Below are 22,791 nucleotides of genomic sequence, written 5' to 3'. Positions count from 1 at the left end.
GCATACCTCTTTTATTGTTGTTGGGACTTATTTGTATCTCTGTTTGTAGTTTGTCAATACTGGGTCGATTCTTGTCTCACTGTATGGAAATTTCACCCTTGTCCCCACTCTAACACCTTATCATTTGACAGCCAAGAGCAGAAGAATTTATGGTGGCAACCGAGCCCACATACTGGATGGGGCTCCTATCCCAAATGGTGTGAGGTCTAATTGGGACTTCACCCTGGGGAGACCCCCTTAGTTGTTGGCGGTACATTTTAGCTCGTCAACAGGTTTGAAGGCCAAAACCTTTTATATCTCGAACAAAAAATGCTTCCACAAACTTTAAAATATTCCAAAAAGAACTACAATATGTTTCTCTTTGGCTAAATACTTTAAGACAACACTGAATTCTCTTATAAGAATTCCAAAAGACTCCTAATATCGTTATATATTCACATAACATATTTTGACTATAAAGAAAACCTAACCTACAACATTTCCTTCAATATCAGAATTTACTCCAGAAGCAGGATTTTCATCATTTCTGGCATGCTCAGCCCAATCTGGAAGTGGGGAGAGATCAAGCCTTCATTTTCCTTGACATTTTCCTCCTCATGCAGTTTTGGCATTTGGTCCTAGTGCACCATGAGATTCTCATAAACTTCAGAGTTCGTCCCATTTCCCCCCGAGTTTGATGGGATAGCCAAATAACCCATATTGTGATTCATCCTGTTCACAACTATACCTAGAATCTTTCCATATTAGTTTCCAAAAAATTGAGCTTCTGTGAGAGAAAAGCGAAATGTGCTCATGATTCGGTTACTAACATTTCTCCATGATTGGAGATTAAGTTCATAATTGAATCTATTGAAAATGACAACTAGGCTAGGGGATAGGAGGAATCCTCATCCTTGTCGCTAGATTGATGCTCCATTGAATAATTCACTCCATAATCAACTTGTTCTCCAAATCATAATAAGTACTAGACCTTGTTCCTTGAGATCTCAAACCAACCCATCTTCCTTTTATAAATCCACTCAGTTGCCCGCCCTGAATTGACGTTCTCCAAAGCACTCTCAATACAACATTAAGGTTCGTGCATAATCCAGACATCAAGATCCATTGACCTCAAATTGGCTCTATAAGAAAAGACTTGCTCAATTAAAACAAAGGATTGTGAGTGTGTTTGTTGCATTGAGAAGGAAGGAATGCTAATTGAAATCGTCCTTCTGAATTTAACAACAAGAGAGATCCTCCTCCACCTGTCCACCAACAACTCTTGCAGAGGATGATTTAGCCAGGCGATTACAATCACCAACCTCAACATATGTCAAAGTCCGCCATAATAGATTGAATGCTATAGGATTTAACGAATGTTTGTTGATGGTGTTTGTCAGAGGGGCTCCAAATGTCCCATCCTTTTAATCCACTTATAATTATTTTTGATAGTTTTAGAGTCTTAGCTACAATATAGTCTATCACGACAATGATTTATTAAAATGCCTCCCATTGTCCACCATCATCATCCCTTGTTCCAGACATACACCCTTGTTTGCTAAGGAGTTTGCCACCATGTTGAGATGCCTTTTAACAAGGAAAAGATCAATGCTTCCAAATTTTGTGAGTTGAAGCTTACTCAGTGAAGAAAATGAACTTGAATTGGATTAGAGGCTTCTTTGAGCTTACACACCTTTTGATTTATAACCATCGAATCTCCAAAGACCAAAAAATGTCAAATTCCTCTTGATATTGTTAAGTTTAGCCCCTACCACAATGCTAAAAATTCAGCGTAGTTGTTGGTTGAAATTCCCATTCCCCAAACATACTGAATCTCCCTTTCTTCATCCAAACGAAAAATAACCCCTCCCACTCCCACCTCCCCAATTTTCTAAATATAAATATTAATATAAATAAGCTAAACTTTTGTTATTATTGATATGATCACTCTTCATTGAAATTTGAATAAATCCTACACGCTTAAAACAAGGGCTACATAGTAGCTAATCCCTACCGCTTAGTTTAAATATAGCTAAATTAAAGTAGAAAACAATAAAAATACAAAGATTTAAAATTTTAAAGCGTTATAATTAGATTGTTTTTAAATTGTAATTAAATGCATTATTAAATTTTGTAAATTAACATTAGTTGTATTGCAACATAGAAATAATTATTAATAGTTTACATTTGACTTTTTATAGTTTGTGGATATGGTCTTATCAAAATCTTATTATTAGACCTAGGTGTAGATGTCCTATCATAAATTTCTATTATATCTTGGTTTGTGAATATGAGAAATTTTATATTTATTCGTATTACAAACATTTTATTATTTTGAATATCATTCATTCATTTATAGTGTGAAATCTATCATATGTGGCTAAGTTCACACAAAAACTTAAGTGAACTCTACCCCTTAAAAATAGAATGTAAAAATAAAAAAATTATCTCTCACATACCATTAATAAATCTTTTTAAATTACATATGTGATTTTAAATAATAATTTTACATTATGTACGTAATTTTAAATAATATATTTTTGATTAGATTATATTAATTATTAGCTATTTTTATAAAGAGGAATATAAAATGATTATACTCATTAGCAATAATTTTATCACTTTCCCAAAACAAATTGTATCATAAATGCTCATCTTACACCTCGATGTAATCTATGTACTTTAATTAATAAAGGCAAAGGGCAATAACATGTTCAATTTGATAACTAATCCAATTAAACATAAACAAGGAGCCACTGTTGTGGCGCTAGTCCCTGCCGGTTAACAGAACAGTTTGGTGAGTTATTATTATGAGATTTAATTTGTGTTTAATTTGCACTATCATCAGAGCTGGTTTGCATTACTAGTGTGTTGTAGGCATGCTTACTTGTATTAAGATTTAGTGAATTGGATAGCGAATTGTTGTATGGACTTTTTGACTTTATGCAAAGAGTGAAATATAATGAACTTTGCGCTTGTTAAGTAAGAATTGTGATAAATGTAAGATTAGTTTTAGATGTAATTTTCCAATGTGTCATGATTTAAAAAATGCTTAGATTAATAATTAAAATGTAATAAAATTTAAGAGTGAATCATGGAAAACTTGAGGGAAAAAAACTATAAAAGGTAATAATAATGCATTATAATGTATGAAGAATTAGAGAGTGTTAAAGTAAGTTATGTATTTTAATAAGCACGGGGTATAAAATATATTTAAATGCATAATAATGAATTCATGGTGCACAAAACATAGAATTTTGTTATTTTTTTACATTTGAATATTATGGAAATATTCATAAAAGGATAATGAGCAAATAAACATTATTATGAATATAAATTTGTTAATTAAATTCGTGGTGGAGAGTGTTCAATATTTAGATAAATCATTCTCGAAAGTCAAAGAAGAACTTAAGCATTTAAAAATTATGGAGTCTTGAACCCATGATTGAAAGATTAGATATCTAGTAACATGTTTGGACATAAGTGATACCATTCAGGTTAATGTCAATGATTGGGGAATTATTCCATGGTCAAAAGAACAAAAGATATATTTATTTAAAAATATTGTTTATCATAACTTTAGTGTGAACTTTAAATTTGTCCAATTACTAATTAGCAAAGAAAATAAACCCTGCATCTAATTTCTAATTAGTAATTTGTTGCATTTAATTAATAATTTGTTGTGATGCAAAAGGACATGACTTTTGGTCTTTTTTATAGTTTTGGGTTAGTAAATATAACATCTAAGTACAATAGCAAAGTAATTTTGATAAGTTTATTTTATAAATTAAAAACTAAAATAAACAAATTAAAATTAAAAAAACATTTAAACTTTACGAGTTGAAATGTAAATTGATCATGATCTGCAAGAAAAATCATTATCTTTTGGTGTTGTATACTCTTGCTTTCTGCAATATCTGTGTTCCATTTAAGTAAGTTAGTTTTTTATTGAAATTTTCTTGAAGTATGATGAAAGGACTTACGTCACAGATAAACAGATGCCATTAAACATAGTTGTTTTTCTATTTTGTGATTATCTTAATTAGGGAGTATAGTTTAATATAATTCATTTATTTGGCATAACATAAGCATAGCAGGTATGATGACATATAGAATGACGAAAAATGCGATAATTGAAAATAATAAAAGAATGGAGATTGACTATACCACTTCAAATTACTCTATTTATTAGTTAGAAATAATGTTTTGACAGCTTGATTTTTTAAAACTTATTATGTTATTAAACTTTATACCTGGTGACAAGAAAGGCTTACCTTGGCATAAGCTAATTATTGCTGGTTAATACAACTGGGAGAAATGATATTACATGTTATAAATTATGAAAATCATATTCAATTAATACTGTTTTAAAAAATACATAAACGTTCATTTCAATGTGGGAATCTTTTTATTCAAGGAATTTTATTTCTTTGTGATTGGAAGTGTAATCTTTCCATTATGAATACTGAATAATAAAAATATTATAGGAAATTTATACTTAGTTAAAACTATAAATAATTTAATACTTATAATTAAATATGAATAGATAACCAGTATTTAATATTATATGGGTAATTTAAATCATAAAATGCATTATTTATTTAAACATCAAAGATAGAGTGTGATATTATAATTAAATAAAAACAAATAATAATAATATTTTCATATTGGATCAGAGATATTTAAATTTAATTATAATTGGCATGTTTATCATGATTAATAATAGTAAAAAGTGTTTAATCACAATTAACATGGTTGTGATGCTAATGCATGGTCATCTCGCTAATCCATGGCCAAAATGGTCAATCATCATTAAAATGGTGAATGATGGTAAAGCGTGCCCAATGTAGTTAACAAATATTAAAAATAAACAAACCCAACTATTAAATAAATGAGTTCAAGTAACTAAATATAGTAGATAGAAAATGGTGAATGATGGTAAAGCATGACCAACATGGCTATCAAATATTAGAAACAAACAAACCCAAATATTAGATAAATGATTTCAAGTAACTAAATATAGTAGATAGTAATTTATATTTATGAAACTTGTTCAAATTGAATTATAACATTGATTTTCTACATAAAATCAAATATATAACACATAAAGAGCCTAATTTATTAAACATTAGCATAATGAATCAAGAGCCATAGAGACAAAATAAAAACTGCCAATGCCAATTTTTATCAACTAATAATTAATGCAACATTCCACTAGATGAATGTTCAAATACAAGATGATCATTTAAGAACATAGGATTTGTGCTGTAACATTTTGTCATTCTGTCAGTACAATGTCATTTTGTCAGCAATGACAACACTTCATTCCAAGTCTGCATGTTTCAAAAATTTCAGTTGAAGGGGATCCCATGGAATTTGCAGAAATTTATGCTTCTTTATACCAGCTTAGCTGCTGAATTTTAACAAGATCATTTCCAGACTTTCCTAGAATGGCTGCAACTGTGCGTTCAGATGTTACAACTTCAACTGTAGTTTTTGTGATAAGCTCACCAGCTGCTGTCACACTGCCAAAGGTGATATACAATGCCAGGGACATTAGTACAGAAATAGTGATCAGCAAAACCACCATGATAGCAGCAATTGACAAAATTTTGCAAATGTTGTGTACCTTTCAAATCTGGCAGAAGTCCGTTGACGAAGAATTGGGTCCTCAAACTCAGAGAAATTGCCAATACTGTTTATATTGCGATTTGACTGAATTTTGAAACAAAGCATATAGTTAGTACTACAGGGGTTGGTGTTTGCAGACAGATTTATGCTTAATTATCTTAAATAGAAATTTAATTGCAGCAAGGAATCTGCTTTTGTTCTAAGAAATCAAAATCAAAAAGTAGCAACAGAGGGACAGTAGACGAATTGTTGGCAAATGTTGGAAAATGTCGGAGGGAGATCAAGAACTGCATACAAAATGGGTGCACTTGTTTGCTGTTGATTGCCTGAAATTTCAATCAGTGCTTCAGATTTTCCTGGTCTAACTTCAAGAAGATTAACTTTGGCATGATAAATCTGACCATACAAAGAAAACATGATCAGTAAATAAAGTGTCTTCATAGCAAGGCATCAACAATTGAGCTTGTACTGTGGTGGTCTTGTGGGCGGACAACTGTCCCTCGTCGAGATCCTGGAAAGTTACTCGACTTGGGTTTTACCCTGTTCGCGCCCTTTGGGTTATTATTGTTACTTGGTTGTTTAGCTCTGCAGTCTCTGTGATTTTTCGTTTGTATTTGTTGTATTGTGTGCGGTGAAAACACAATGCGGTTCCTGCCTGCTCGGTTAACTGTATAGCAAACGTTTGGTTGCGGTTCTGTTGTTCCAGGTCCGGCAGTATTGTCTGTTCGTTTCCCTCAAGAGTCCATGGTTATTTGAGCATTATAAGTTAATGGCATTCTGGTTAAATACTGAGGGTTTCTCTTACCTGCATGGCTTTTATGAGCGATATAACCTAAGTCGAACCAAGGTTTTGGGGGTGGAAAGGTTTTGGGGTCTTATTGGGGGCTTCACATCGTTCAAGGTGAAGGGCACGTGGTCCGGTGACTCCCAAGCGAATGTGTAATGTTGGTATGAATCGGACCCTGTTCGCGCCTTTTGGGTTATTATTGTTACTTGGTTGTTTAGCTCTGCAATCTCTGCGATTTTTCGTTTGTATTTGTTGTATTGTCTGCGGTGAAAACACAATGCGGTTTCTGCCTGCCGTGATACTGTGGGCTTCTCTTAGCTACATGGGTTTTATGGAAATTTCCGTAAATGTCGGTTTCGACCACCATTTTGGGCTGAGACGTCCTGGGTGAAGCTATGGTTCTTGGTACAGATTGAGTGGCAGTCTTTTGTAGTTTGAACTGTTTTTGCAGATGAAGATCTAAATAAATTGGGGTTTTTGAACTGTTTGAAATGTTAAAATATTGAAGATTGCAGTGTGTTTTGTAACTGCACGGTTTCCTATCCTAGGCGTGTATTCAAGGTTTTTCGCTTGTATAATTTATGTGTATGTTTACTTTGGTGCATAATGTTTTTTTAAGTTTGTAATTCTGTTATGGATGTATGAATATTCGACTCTGATATTACTCCTAGAACGGAAGGTTGCTTTGTTGACTAAAGCTGTATAAGACTAAAACACATGCCTAAGAAGGCTTGTTGCAGCTTTGCAATGTTGACGAGATCTCTTTTGATTTGCAAAAACAATTTATTAGAAAGTGAGTATTGTACATACCTGAACCAACTGATCAGTTTCGAAAGCGCACCGAGGAAGCTGTTCTCTTTGTAATATTCTAATATTGGCAGCTTTGTGTGCCTCATATCAGAAGTCAGTGCAACACCCCTGCCAATTAGACAACACAATTTCAAAATAAGATCAAGTCGCTGAAACGTACTTTATCATATGCAATCCTATTACTGGTTACAGAACTGTATCTGCGATCAAACTTCAGATTCACGCTAATTAGCTAAACATGAGAATGCAGAAGGAGAGATCAAAAGTGTGAGGCTACAAAGTCATAAACTTCTGGAACAAGGCTTGCAGCACGTGCTTTTCAATGAGATCTAATAGAAACATTGGCTGAAAATATTGCACAATGCTGAGGATGTAGGCAATTATGAGATTGGCATTGTTTTAGTATAGAACAAAGGGGCAAAATGGTGCAACAAAATGCAAACAACCGACTAGAAATTTTAGGCACGGGTTTCATAAAAAGGTTTAAGTCCCCTTGCCGAAGTACTCCAAAGGTAGCTTCTGCATACACAACACTGTGTGTGAAGTGCACTTCAAATCATATAAAAAATGAAATGGGTTGAGGTAAACTTACTGCTTGGACATTCTTTATCATGCTTATTTTAAAAGCTTGCATCATTTTATTTGTTATTTCTAAATAACTATGTGTCATGATCTTTCTTTTTTTATTCTCGAGTCAAATGAATGCAATTAAACTAAAACAGAATGCACACAGAATCCAGACTAACACATAGGAAAGTTTTAGAGACATATATGAAAAACCAACTGAAGCACAAAATAAATGTACCTTCACGTTGAACTCTGACCGGTTCTGTTTTAGAAGATAAAGAATTGCAAAAAAGTCATCTGTATTTATATCCAAATCCAACAGAATTTGATGCGGTGCTCCATGTGATGGAAAAATTTGACAACTTAGGTAAGCTAACAGAAATATTTGGGAAAGAATAAAAACATGTGACATCATCATGATGCTCTCTCACGAGCTGCACTTTATATCATCAACTGCAGTTGCTCATGCAAATAAACTAGTTGAGTCAAAACAGTACTCAAATTACGCAAGACTGAAATAACATGCAAGTGTAACCTAAAACATCTCAATTCAATTTTGCATCTAATAATATCTTGATCCATAAATAAAACAAAGATGTCTGGAACTGGTATTTGCAAAAAAACCTGAAATACTTGCAAACAGAAAGAAGCATCAAATACTTGCAGATTGTACTTGCCTTATGTGAGCAGGGAACAACACAATTTCAAAATAAGATCAAGCTGCTGAAAGGTATTTTATCATATGCAATGCTATTACTGGTTACAGAACTGTATCTGCGATCAAACTTCAGATTCACGCTAACTAGCTAAACATGACAATGCAGAACCATATTCATATTACTTTTGCATTTGTTCTGGATGTAAAGGCCAGCATGTTCCTGCATTTTGTAATCTGTAGAACAAATAGTTAGTTAGAATAAAATGATAGCATTGTAAATTGAAGAGAGGACATATTTGAGAGAAAACATGTTAAGGAGTTATGTGAACTAAGGTTTCTTGTGCAATCCTTATATCATGTACAATGTGTCAAAAGCTTGTTTAACATTAAAAAGAGTATTTGATTGACTAAAGCTGTATAAGAGTAAAACAGATCTCTAACATGGCTTGTTCCAGGTTTCCAATCTTGACAACATCTCTTTTAATTTGCAAAAACAATTTATTAGAAACTCAGTATTGTATATACCTGAACCAACTGATCAGTTTCGAAAGCACACCGAGGAAGGTGTTCTCTTGGCAATATTCTAATATTGGCAGCTGTTGTATGCATCATTTCAGAAGTCACTGCAGCAGTGCTGCTAATTAGAGAACAAAATTTAAAAATAAGATCAAGCTATTCAAACGTACTTTATTTAAGATTAAAAGGAGTATTTGATTGACTAAAGCTGTATAAGACTAAAACACATGCCTAACATGGCTTGTTGCAGCTTTGCAATGTTGACAAGATCTTTTTTGATTTGCAAAAACAATTTATTAGAAAGTGAGTATTGTATATACCTGAACCAAGTGATCAGTTTCGAAAGCACACCGAGGAAGCTCTCCTCTTTGTAATACCCTAATATTGGTAGCTGTTGTGTGCCTCATATCAGAAGTCAGTGCAGCACCCCTGCCAATTAGACAACACAATTTCAAAATAAGATCAAGCTGCTGAAAGGTATTTTATCATATGAAATGCTATTACTGGTTAGAGAACTGTATCTGCCATCAAACTTCAGATTCATGCTAACTAGGTAAACATGAAAATGCAGAACCATATTCATATTACTTTTGCATTTGTTCTGGACGTGAAGGCCAGCATGTTCCTGCATTTTGTAATCTGTAGAACAAACAATTAGTTAGAATAAAATGATAACATTGTAAATTGAAGAGAGGACATATTTGAGAGAAAACATGTTAAGGAGTTATGTGAACTAAGGCTTCTTCTGCAATCCTTATAGCTGTATAAGAGTAAAACAGATCTCTAACATGGCTTGTTCCAGTTTTCCAATCTTGACGAGATCTGTTTTAATTTGCAAAAACAATTTATTAGAAACTCAGTATTGTATATACCTGAACCAACTGATTAGTTTCGAAAGCACACCGAGCAAGGCGTTCTCTTGGTAATATTCTAATATTGGCAGCGGTTCTGTGCTTCATTTCAGAAGTCATTGCAACAGTGCTGCTAATTAGACAACAAAATTTCAAAATAAGATCAAGCTGTTCAAAGGTACTTTATCACATGCAATCCTATTACTGGTTACAGAACTGTATGTGTCATCAAACTTCATATTCACGCTAACTAGTTAAACATGGCAATGCACAAGGAGAGATCAAAACCATGAGCCTACAAAGTCATAAACTTCTGAAATAAGGTTTGGAATTCAAATGATATAAAAAATGAAATGGGTTCAGATAAACTTACTGGTTTGAAATTCAGCATTGAGTCCGAGCAAGAATACCAATGGAATGAGTGGAAGCTACCAGAAATGTATATCAGCCATTGTGTCCTTTGTGCTTTGTAGATTGGAAACCATGTGAGCATTCTTCAGATTGTAAACTGCAAATCATGTCAGGAGTCTCCAGATATATGGCATATTCACATGGTCTGTGGGATAAATTCTTTCCTGGTAATGTTACCAGATTTTATGCAAAGCAGTTACCCTGTAGCATTTGTTTTGAAAATATAACTCTACGTTTGACTTTGAATCAGATGTGTTTAGGAACATGGAAAAAATTTAAGCAAATTGTAGAGCTAACAGTAAACAAAAACATAGGTAATATAAAACAAAACCTTTCGAGCCCAAAACTTTCATTTGGCTTAAGGTTATAATGCTATTATAATGAAAAATCATGCGGATCAAGCAACGGTCAGCAATTGATCGATTGCATATAGTCCCAGGGAAGGACTAATAATACCAAATGCATTATGCCATAATTCCATTTTCAAACAACATATATTCATTTTAAAGTCCATATAGTTTGATGCTATTTATAAAGTCTAGCTTCAAGCATGTTGCAGAATGCGTTCGATCTCAAATACAAGACAGAAACAGAAACAATACAAATAGACATGTATAAAGACTTTCTAGCCCTCTTTCCTGAATCGTTAGCTACACTATGCAACAAACAAAAACTAACATAGCATTCAGCCATAACATAGGAGGAGACAGAAATGACTAGCCGATTCAATATACAATTTGTCATTTAACTTGAGTAGATAATAAGTGCCATGTTTAATCAATCTATGGAATCTTTGGTGTTTGCATTCAGCAGCTGTAGATACAAAATTATTGCTGATCTGATGTTGCATTTGCTGTATTCAATGATATAATTTAAACCAAACATGGTACTTTTTAAGATGCGACAAAAATATAGATACAAAAGCTGGCAAGACAATCTCTGGTTGTCAAGCTTGAAGCATGATGCAGAATGCATTCCATTTGAGATACAGAACATAAACAGAAACAGTACAAACACAGATGCATAAAGACTTTCTAGCCTTTTTTCATCAACTGTTGCGTTACATATTCTTTGTAAATGAGTCAAAATTGCAAGTCAAATACTTGTATTATCGTGAGAGCATAATATGAAGAAACATATTCATATTACTTTTGCATTTGTTATGGATGTGAAGGCTGCCATGCTCCTGGATTTTGTAATCTGTATAACAAATGGTTAGTTAGAACAAAATGATAACAGTGTAAATTGAAGAGAGGACATATTTGAGAGAAAACATGTTAAGGCATATGTTGATGTACCTTCCATTTGTTAGTTGACATGTAATAGCTCACTATCTTCATTGAGTGTGAACTTGCTCTGAATTTTGAAGTCACGTAAGATGTAAACAGTGGTAGCTTTCTGTTGCAAATATGTCTCATATGACATTGATTTTAAATCAGGAAGTAAGTCATGTAATAAGGGCTCCCTGATAATGCACTGGACAAAGTTATTTGTAATGGATTCTATTACAGCATTTATACAATGCTTGTAGAGGAAAGGGCAATTATCATTGCATTGTGAAAAAAAAATTGTTGCATTGGCTATTGCTATGGATGAATTCACTGGGCAGTTACAAATTGCACAAACAGGTTCGAAAGGAGTTGAATATGGATTTGTTGCGGTCAGAATACCTTCGACCTGTTTATAAAACATTCAAACGTTAATTTACATTATTACATGCCAAATGCAAATGCAGCAAAAACATTATTATTGCTATACTTACAGCATAGGTAGATGTAGTTAGTTTTGTGAGATTGTTGAGTGCATCTGTGTTAAGTTCAGTCATGAACGTTGACTTCGATGCTCTGAATATTGTTTCTGTTGTGTTTACCTTTTTTGTTAAATTTTTGAAAAGAATGAGCAGAAAGTGTCCTTTTTGCAATTGTTTTTCCATTGAAAGGAAAAATTGTTCATATGTGTCAAAGAGTTGCAACTGCAGAACAGAAATTGCTATGTATTGAAAAATACAAAAAGTAATATGCAACTACATTGTTCATATGCATTGAAAAATTGCAATTGCAGAAGACAAATTACAAAAACTATGGACAAATTACAACAACTATGTATTGAAGTGATGCATGTTATCTACTGAAAATTAGGAATAAGTAACATCTGAATACATACAGTTGCATTGTCGTTTTCAGAATCTCCATCTTTGATATGGAGTATGTAATGCAATCCAACTCGTTTGGCAAGTGTAACGGCAGCAGCGATTGTGCCAATTGGGTACATTTCTTTTTTGTTTGCAAATTGCCTAATGGTCGTATTGGGAATGAAGCAATATTCTTTGCAAACTTCAGGTACAGTTTCTATGATACTTGATTCATTAAGCAATATTATTTTGTCACAGTCACCGCGATCATAAACAGTTTTAGGCAATATCCTGAAATTTGTAATTGAGATGCTGTTGCCTTGCAAAATTTTGTGTTCATGTCGCTCCACCAAATGTGCAGGTACACTCAACGTTATAGTCATCATTCCTTGAGCATCTGTCAAATCAGCTCGCAATACTTGACGTGATTTGTTTGCTTTATCAAGGAATGCACTATAGACAACCATTATGTCTCCAACAAATAGCTGCCCAATTTTACGACTATTGAGATCTTCAATTGATACTTTAATTGGCAGTATCTGTTTTTGCCTATTAAAATTGCTTAGTTAGAAATTGCTATAAACATTTGTAGAATACTATGTTTCTCCTAAAGACTGAATAACTAGAAATAGATTAGAGTGTTGTGTTTCATATGCATACCTTTTTGATGTATCATTTTGCACATTTGTTGAATGAAGTTTGGCTGCGATTGTTTCAGTTGGACTAACACAGGCAAACGCATGGTTCAATATGATGTGGATATTATCACATGTATTTTGTGATAAGCAATCAATAAAGAAATTGTGATATGTAACCTGTACATGTCTTCTTGCTGCATTGTTTGGGGGGACTTACTACTAGTGCTTTCTTCACTCGTCCAAGATTTTCTAATTTATATACATTTAAATATAGATATGTAAAAAGAGAAGATATATATAGTAAACACTAATCTGATATATATACATTTAAATATAGATATGTAAAAAGAGAAGATATATATAGTAAACATTAATATTTTAAATAGAAAATAGCATATTTGTATAGTTGTCATACATACCTTTTCAAAGCAAGTGGTTGGTTTGCCTTTCCTAATTGAGTTATGTGGTCTATTTCTTCAGTTGTTTGTTTTCCTTTTTCAGGATTTATGCTATGTTATAGAATAGGAACATATATTTAGTTCAATTTCAAAGAGCATATAGAAGTAAACAGTTAACAAGGAACATTAAAACCATAGAACCATACATATGTAAAGATAGAATGCATATATACTAAACATTAATATTCTAAATACAAATTGGCATATTTGTATAGTTGTCATAGACATACCTTAGTGAACATTATTATTCTAAATACAAATTAGCATATTTGTATAGTTGTCATAGACATACCTTTGCAAAACAAGTGGTTGGCTTGCCCTTTCTAATTGCGTTATGGATTCTATTTCTTCAATTGTTTCTTTTCGTCTCTGAAGATTTAGGCTATGTTATAGAATAGTAACATATATTTAGTGCAAATTAGAAGTAAAAAGTGAACAAGAACATTAAAACCATAGAACCATACATATGTAAAAATAAAAATAGAATGCATATAGTAGACATTAATATTCTAAATACAAATTACCATTTTTGTGTAGTTCTCATAGACATACCTTTGCAAAACAAGTGGTTGGTTTGCGCTTTCTAATTGGCTTATGCATTCTATTTCTTCAATTGTTTCATTTCCTTTTTCAAGATTTATGCTATGTTATAGAATAGTAAGACATATTTAGTACAAGTCAAAAGAACATATAAAAGTAAAACTTGAACAAGAAGACAAGATCCATAGAAAAGGAAAGGCAAAAAGAATATACTCTGTTTGTTTATGTTGCATGTTGTTGTTCTTTTTTCTTGGTCGTTCTGTTCAATTGAAAAGGGTTTTACTAGCAGAATCTGCATGCATAAATAGATGAGGTCATATCTGCAAATTTATGATAGGATACTTGTGTTGGTTAATTGAAAAGGCTGTCTTTGGCATAAGTTGCATTGATCAATACAGAACGCCATATATGTAAATGTAGAATAGAATGCATAGTATGTATGCTGTTATCACTTCGTTTAGCACAAAAAGGATATTGTAGTATGCTTTAGTAAAATAGATATGGTAAAACCAATGAGGTATTGCAAAAATGTCAAAATTTGGAATTTTGTAAACTGTTTCATGTGTATATCATAGGTCAAGGACAAGAGATATTGTATCATGGTCAGACCAATATGCATCCAATACGAAAATTCTATACTTTATATTACCTAGATTTGCCCAAACATGGTCAATCAATGATTTGTGCATGCTATTAGTTTTGTCAACTAGGAAATGAAGATTGTAGTTTTGCATGTAGGTTTCTAGCTGCTTTGTTTTTTGATTGCAATGCACCATATCAATATTGAAGTCCCCTAATATAACTATGATATTGTTTAGATCTAAGTGGTATAAAGCTTTTGCAATGACATTGAGGATATTGTTTAGGTTTGCATGTGGCGATGCATATATATTGAGTATTGCAATTTGTAATGTGTGAACTTTTATTTTTGCAAGCAATGCTTCTACAAAGCAGTCTTCAAAATGGGTATGTTCAAGGATAATGATATTTTTCTTTATCAATATCATTACTCCATGCTTAATGCAACTTGAGATGCAATTGAAATTTTTGAAGTATTCATTTTGCATAGACAACAACATATGTGTTTCTTGTAAGCACAAGATATCAGATTGCATTGTGTCATAGTCATTGCATATGTCAGTAAGATGCGCATGAAGATTGCGAGTGTTCAATGAAAGAATAAAGATGGATCGCAATGATTGTATTGATGAACAGTCGTATTCTAGTTGCCATTTTGCAGTGGTTTGCAAACGTTGCATTTCAGAATTTACTTTTTGCTTGACCTTGAAGTTACTATGTTTAAGAGGATTAAGCAAATACAATGATTCTATGTTTCTGACACGTGATAGTGCTGTGTATACTAGGCCATGCACTTGTACTCCAGTAGGGTCGAATGCAAGCCTATCCAAGGTTAAGCCTTGTGATCTATGTATTGTGCGTGCACATGCAAGTTGAATTGGAAATTGTTTTCGTATTTTCAATGGCGCCATCTTTGATGTCATAGGCATTGGTTTTGATATTCGCAATATTGGTGTCCAATCATGTGCTATCTCTGAAGTGTACAAATGACCTAGTTTTCTAGATTGTCGATGACCAATATTAGGGTCATGGAACTTAATCCATAGAACATCGACCTTATTTGTATGGGTATATGCTTTAACTATTCCATCTGCACCATTCACTAGCCCATCTGGTGCATCATAATTGCAAGCATACATTTCAACTAACATGTTCAACTTTATCAAAAGGTGCGGAGGCAAAATAGCCGTATGTTGATGAGCTGGGAAATTGTCGTTATTCTCCTCATTTTCGTCAATTGCATTAATCAAAATTTCTTTGCCAGGCATTAGCATCAACATTTTCTTGTTATGCATTGCAACATCTTTGTTTTTGTAAAATAAATAGGGAAATGTTGGATCATTTGGTACAGGGCGCATGCAACTTGTATTCATGTATGTTATATCGTCAGATGTTTGACAATTTGTTCGCATTCTATTTAACACTGATATGAATCTCTTATTTGTTTGTCGCATCGTCATATGCAATTGGAAGCACTTGACATTATCCTTCCAGAAATCATGTGTTATTGTTTGATTGTTGATTGTTGGTTGTTCAAAAATAAGAGAGTCTTGAATAGGTTGTGCTTGATAGAAATCACCACAAAATATGATGTCAATGTTCCCAAAGTATTTTGTTTGGACATGTTTTATGTTTCTGAGTCTATTGTCAATAGAATATAAGAACCGACTTCCAATCATCGAGATCTCATCTATGAAAGCTACTTGCAATTCTTGATATAGCTTTGATAAGTTGTCCAATACTTCTTTGCTCAGTGAGAACAGTTGAGACTTGTTAAAAGGCATTAGCAATGCAGAATGGATTGTTGTTCCACCTGCATTATATGCAGCTTTTCCTGTGTATGCTAATATTAGACCTTTTGGTTTCATAGGATCAGTTGTGTTTTGTGAATCATAAATTCGTATAAGCATTTGGAAAATCGCTTTTGCTGTGAGCGTTTTACCTACACCTGCTCCACCTGTAATAAAAAGGTAAATTGGTTCCTTGGGGTTTTTTTTTTTTTTAATTGCAATGTCTTTTACAATTGCTTGTTGCTCTTTGTTCAAGATTCTTCTAAGTTTGTAATATTCATTGTTCTCCATTAAAAATGGATGGGCAGTAATTTGAAATCCAAGATTGATTTTTTTCTTCATTTCAAATTGTTTTGGAAATTGCAAGTCCGATTGCAAATCATATTCCTCATAATGGGAATTGTTCTCTTGGTTTTGCATATTCATTTCGTTAGTATTCAAAGAACTAATTTGCTCATTTGTTGCAGTCTCTAAATCACCCCATGTTGGATTGATGTTATATGTAAATTTGGCTTCATTAACTTGAATTGTTTTTTCATGTAATGTATATGCAGAGAGCCATGTAGGCAATTCTTGTTTCAATGTATCTTCACAATTTTCAAATGGCATATATAACAATAATTTCTCTCGACAAAAGTTTTCAATATCATTGTGTTTGTTATATTTGACAAATCGTATAACATTTGGTTTTTTCCTTTTAGATATGGGTTTGCCATTTTTCTTGTAATTTGATACAAATTCTGCAAGGCAGATTTTGCTAATGGAACTTGGTCGTCCAATGTAGTAGTCAACAATGGAATGGCACATAACATCTTCTGAATCATCAGGTTCTTGTTTCAAAAGAATAGGCGGTTTAAGCATAAACGTGCGTTCATCAACTGGAGACGTGTTTACAAATATACATTCCCTTGAACTAGAACTCAATGGCAATGAAAGTGCTATATGCACTGCTTGTTGAGCTGACATTTGCTGTAGATTGAGTAATGTATTTCCAAGTTTACGAATCATTTGCATAGCATCAATTTCATCTTTCTGATGCTCTTTGCGTATTCTTCTAAATGCATTTGTCATAGACTTGTCAATTTTGGTCATATATGAACTACAATATGATGCTGCAGCATATGCATTTAGCACAAATTGTGCATCTGTATTTGCATTCCATAAAGCAGGGATACCGTTTGCAAAACTGTTATTCCAAATGTGAGAAGGTTTTCGTTTCAGGAAAATTGTTGGTTGCTTTATTGTATGTTGTAATAGTTCTATGTACTCATTTTGTAGTAGCCCTATTTCTAGGAGGAAATTGTCATGTGTTGTTGAATCATTGTAGTTTGTTTGCTCCAAGAATGCAAAAAACGATATTGATTTCTCTACGATTTTTTTATTTTCTGCATTGGTTGGTTCAATGATCATTGTTGATTTCATTGGTGGCATGGGGAAGTTGTATCTGCAATTTGAATTTTTTCGCTTCTTACAACTTTTTGTATGGTGATGTTTATGCAATTTAGCAACATCTGGCTCCAAATGATCTGTATTACAAGTGATGTAATTGTCAAGAAACTTCTCAATTTCTGAGTTGCTTTCTTTTCCATATATTGGAGCATTCTCTATCCATAACAGTCCATGTTCATGTTCAGTTCCTCTATTTTGGAATTCTGTTACGAAATAGTAATCAGATATTTTTCCAAAGAATGTAGTATCTTGAGATATCAATCGCTTTATAGCATTAATTCTATGTCTATAGTATTGGCTACATGTGACTGGATATTTTCTTATAAGGTAGTCAATGTCATCATCTTCTAATATATCAATAGCATTTTTATTTGCTTTATTTCTAAACAATGTGACAAGTGTATCTACTAATGGTTTCCATCGATGTTCTGCACTTGTGAATGTCACAAAGAAAGTTGGAGGCCCCAGTTGTCGTATCATTGCAAATATGTTTTTCCTAATTTGTTCCAAATGGTCAGAAGATATGCGAATGTTTTTGAAATCTATGTATCCAATGTCAGACTTCAATAACTTTTCCAAATTTGCTCGATACTTGACATCTTTTGCTAATATTTTCCTGCCTTTTAGTTGTCCTTTTCTTATTCGCACCCATATGCAAGAAAGCACTTTATCAATTATTATTCGCATTGTCTTGAAAAACAAATTTGTTGTATGATATTGGAAGTCACCACTTGCTTGTAACAATTCCCATTGTACAATTTTTTGGTAACTAAACCTATTTGTGATGTCATGATCACGTGCATTGCCATAAAATAATGTTGGAAAGTTCATTTCTTCTGCATATTTGTCCTTGAAGATGCCTAATGGTCGTTGTCCTTCAGCAGGTGCCAATTCAATAATCTTGTCTTGCAGATCGTAGATGCGTTGTGATTCTATTAATCCATGCACCAATGTTTCAGTAGGTGTTTCATTATTTGCATCACTATCTGTATCACTTTCATTGTCACTGTTTGAATTTTGTACAATGTATTCATTATTCTCTTGTAAAACATGGGCCCAATTCTCATTTATACAAATGTTGCTAGCTTTATAAAGACTTCTAGAACATAGTTCGTTCAATGCCTTCATGACAATAATCGGACGCACTTTACCTGTTTGGTATGCATTTTTGTATTGCAATCGTCTTTTCAATGCAACTGCAATTGTCATTGTATCATTTAGATATTGTGGCAATGCTTTTTGCACAATGTCCATATGAACTGGTACATTGATGATTGATCCTGTTAAGCCAATTTGTGACCGTCTATGTCCCCATTGTCTGATTTGTGCAAATGCAATTCTCAATGACACAAGTCTTTCTTCTAGGTCTGAAAGTATATTTACAGTTGGCAATGAAATGTTACGTCTTATTTGTTCAGGTGCTGCAAATTGTGGTAGCTTTCCATTCTCGAGTGGTTTCTTGCAAGAAACACATATGTTTTCATTGCTAAAGGTCCTATTGTTCAACGTCAAATTCATATGCTTTTCTTGCAAATCTATAGTGAAGAATCTAATATTTTTTGCAAAATGCAATTTGTTGCAAACTGCACATGTATTCCTAGGCGTGTCTTCGACTTTTTCCATATAAATTTGTATTGCATTTTTCTTTCTTGACTTCTTATTAGAAAATGGTTTTTTGCATTTGTCATTGCATTTGCGTTTTGTACGTATGAATTGCTTTAGCTTGTGATAATTCAGCCTACAATCCTTAGTTGGTTGCATTTGCTCTAAATGACATGCTATCTCAAATGCAATATTATTGCTAAAATGTACTTGAGATATACATTGCTCTTTTTCTAGTACATGCTCATGACGCAATTGATTACAAACATCATTTGCTTCCATGCACAATTGTTGAGAATTGTGAACATATTCTTGTATCATTGCATGGTAGTGAATATGTGATGTATTTGTCATGAATGACAAGATGTTAACAATATCATTGCATCTCGAATAAGCGGAACTGTAATTGACAAAGTTATTAGTAACAGAGGACCATACTTGGATATTGACTTTGAATATGACAGATATCCATTGTAGACAAAATGGTCCGCCTTCCACTTGTCCTTTTTCATATGGCATTGCCATATTTATCAGATATTGTTGCCAGTTGCTATTCATTGTATAGTGTATCGCATCAACTACTAGGTATTGCTCTAAACAATGCAATGCCTCTTGATTCTTATGCATAACTGCATTGCAAAAAGATTGCACAATGTAAAGTCGCAAACACTCTGCATTGAATTCTGTTGCTACTAAATAGCAAATTGCATTAAAGAGACTGTCACCACAATTAGATGTCACTTGCTTTGCAATTGTTAGTCCATTTAAAAGCATATTATTTGCAATGTGCATCCAATTGCTTTCAATATCTTTGCAAATAGGTGATAGGTAGATATTAGACTGGTTGCAAATGCAAATTGGAAACTTTTGGTAAACCAATGGTTCATAATGACCACTAACAGGATTTGCATCGTGAAAGAGAATGCAATATGGAATTGCATTTTCATGTTGATTAAAGAGAAAATATCTCGTTTTTCTTGTCAATGACCAAACTGCAATTGATATATCTAGCCATTTAGCTAACCAACGTATGCAAAAGGTATCACCCCATAAACCTCGTTCAGACTCCTTTATATTTGTAGATGCAGAATAACGCATTTTATGAAGATATGTACCAATATCATTAACACCATGTAACTCGTATAGGAACTCAGGTGCTAGTTCATATTGATATGACTGTATTGCTTCAACGTCATTGTTCTTTAAGCAAAAAAGAAAGTGGTCTATTAACCCATTTCGCAATTCATTTGAAGTATAACGAAAATGTAGAAGCATTTCGAATGAGTCAAATAGACAATCTCCTACAGTATATGAAAATGCATTTAGTCTAAACCATTTCTTTTTAATACAATATCAATGTTCTCAGGCAAAATGCATTGCAATCTGAATTTGTAATTGTCAACATCTATTATTTCTTCCATCATTTGCAATTGCTTACCAGAGTTGGCTTTTGCAATTGTCTTGTACAGCTTTGCAAAAAATATTAATGAAGTTAGCAAAAACTGAACATGATTGTTTTGAACAAAATGTATGTATATTAAAAAAATAGGCTATTGCATTATCTTGGTAAACAAATATCAAATTTCTAGCAACAAGCCATATTTATAAATAACAAAGAAATTGGAAATGGAAACAATGCAAAGACATAATGAAAAAATGGAGCATAATTCTAAGAATATTTGTGCAAGTTAACAAAAGGGAACAATCGAAACACAAAATGAAGTTAACAAAAGGAAGCAATGGAAAGACAAAATGAACAAATGCAACACAACTTTAAGAATATTTCTGAAAGTTAACATCATTGTCAATTGCATTTGTGAAATAAAATAACCATGAGGCTATTTATGAGTTTTACATAAGTGGTGCACCAATTCAACTGTCAAAATATAAAAAGTATCGTCTCTGATTTGTGCTAGGTTGCAACTCCAACATATTCCAAGGTAAAAAGTTTCCTGCTATTCGGTATCAGACTATGGTTATACTATATGGATCTAAACAGAATTCAAGGATCAAGGAACCCAAACAAGGCATTGAGAACCAGATACGAGTAGTGCATAAGCGTTCTTCCATAACGCTTCTCAACAAGATCCATCATTATGGGACGCTGCAGGTATGATCCATATAAATGATGAACATGTAATATGTTCAAAGGACAGCTTTGGCAAACACAGCAACAATCTGCCTAAGCAAATTGTCCCAAGACTGTTGGCAATTGTGGCACGTGAAAAAAGATGCCCAAAAATTACAGATCTTTGATGATTCACAAATTGTGGTGAATTGGATGAATGGAACAAATTCATTGGATAATTATAAGTTTCAACCTATATTTCAGGAGATTCAACTTGCTTAAACAGAGTATTTAACACATTATGTTTCAACATGTTTACAAAGACAGGAACATGGAAACTGATGGACTGTCAAAAGCAAGATTACACTTGGTAGCATGAGCTTGGATCATTCAAGAGAGAGTGGAAGGAGAGCTCATGGAATGTCTTGACACACTTTTCATGTAATCATGGGATTGTTTAAATGTCAATATCTATATGTATATTTTTTTATGGCACTGTTTATGAACATATCTAGGACCTAATTTTTTATGAGACAAAACTGGTTTCAAACCTGTGATGTATGTCAGAATGACCATGACAGGGCTGTCATATTGACATTTTTGAAAACTGGTTATGAAGCAACATATCTTCTCAGCCATACTTTTATCACTTCCTATGCTTAAGCATATCTCTATATCTATATTTTTTTATGGGACTGTTTATGGACATATCTAGGAGCTAATTTCTTATGAGACAAAACTGGCTTCAAAGCTGTGATATATGTTAGAATGACTATGATAGGGCTGTCATATTGACATTTTTGAAAACTGTTTATGAAGCAAGATATGTTCTCAACAATACTTTTATCACTTCCTATGCTTAAGGATATCTGTGAAATGCAGAAACATATATAATAAATGTAATTTTGTTTTCATAATAAAATAATTTTTTCTCTCTGAGCAGAATAAGGTAGTTGAACATCATATCAGAACCAATCTGGTTATAACTAGCTAACATGAGATTTTAATCTAAGGTTTAAATAGACAAAATGTCTTGATACATCATTATACGGAGCTAGTTGCATGCATTACCCAACTTCTACTTGTTGGGATCATCTCAAATAATATTATTGTTATGATTATAACAATTGATAATATTAATATTAATATTAATGTAAACACAGAATAAACAATGACGATTCCAGATTTGAATTCCAATATAATTGAATGAGAGAAAAAATATAAATGACCGAATACAGCTTAAATATCTATATTTTTTAAAACAATCACAGAGTAACTCGACTATAAATCTAGAGTAACTGAACCATAAACCTACACAATGCAAAA

Source organism: Pinus tabuliformis, chromosome 3_1 (genome assembly GCF_031772625.1).
Source record: "Pinus tabuliformis cultivar Carrire ecotype Pingquan chromosome 3_1, CPIR1, whole genome shotgun sequence".
NCBI lineage: Eukaryota > Viridiplantae > Streptophyta > Pinopsida > Pinales > Pinaceae > Pinus > Pinus tabuliformis.
Note: the sequence above shows the minus strand (reverse complement) of the source record.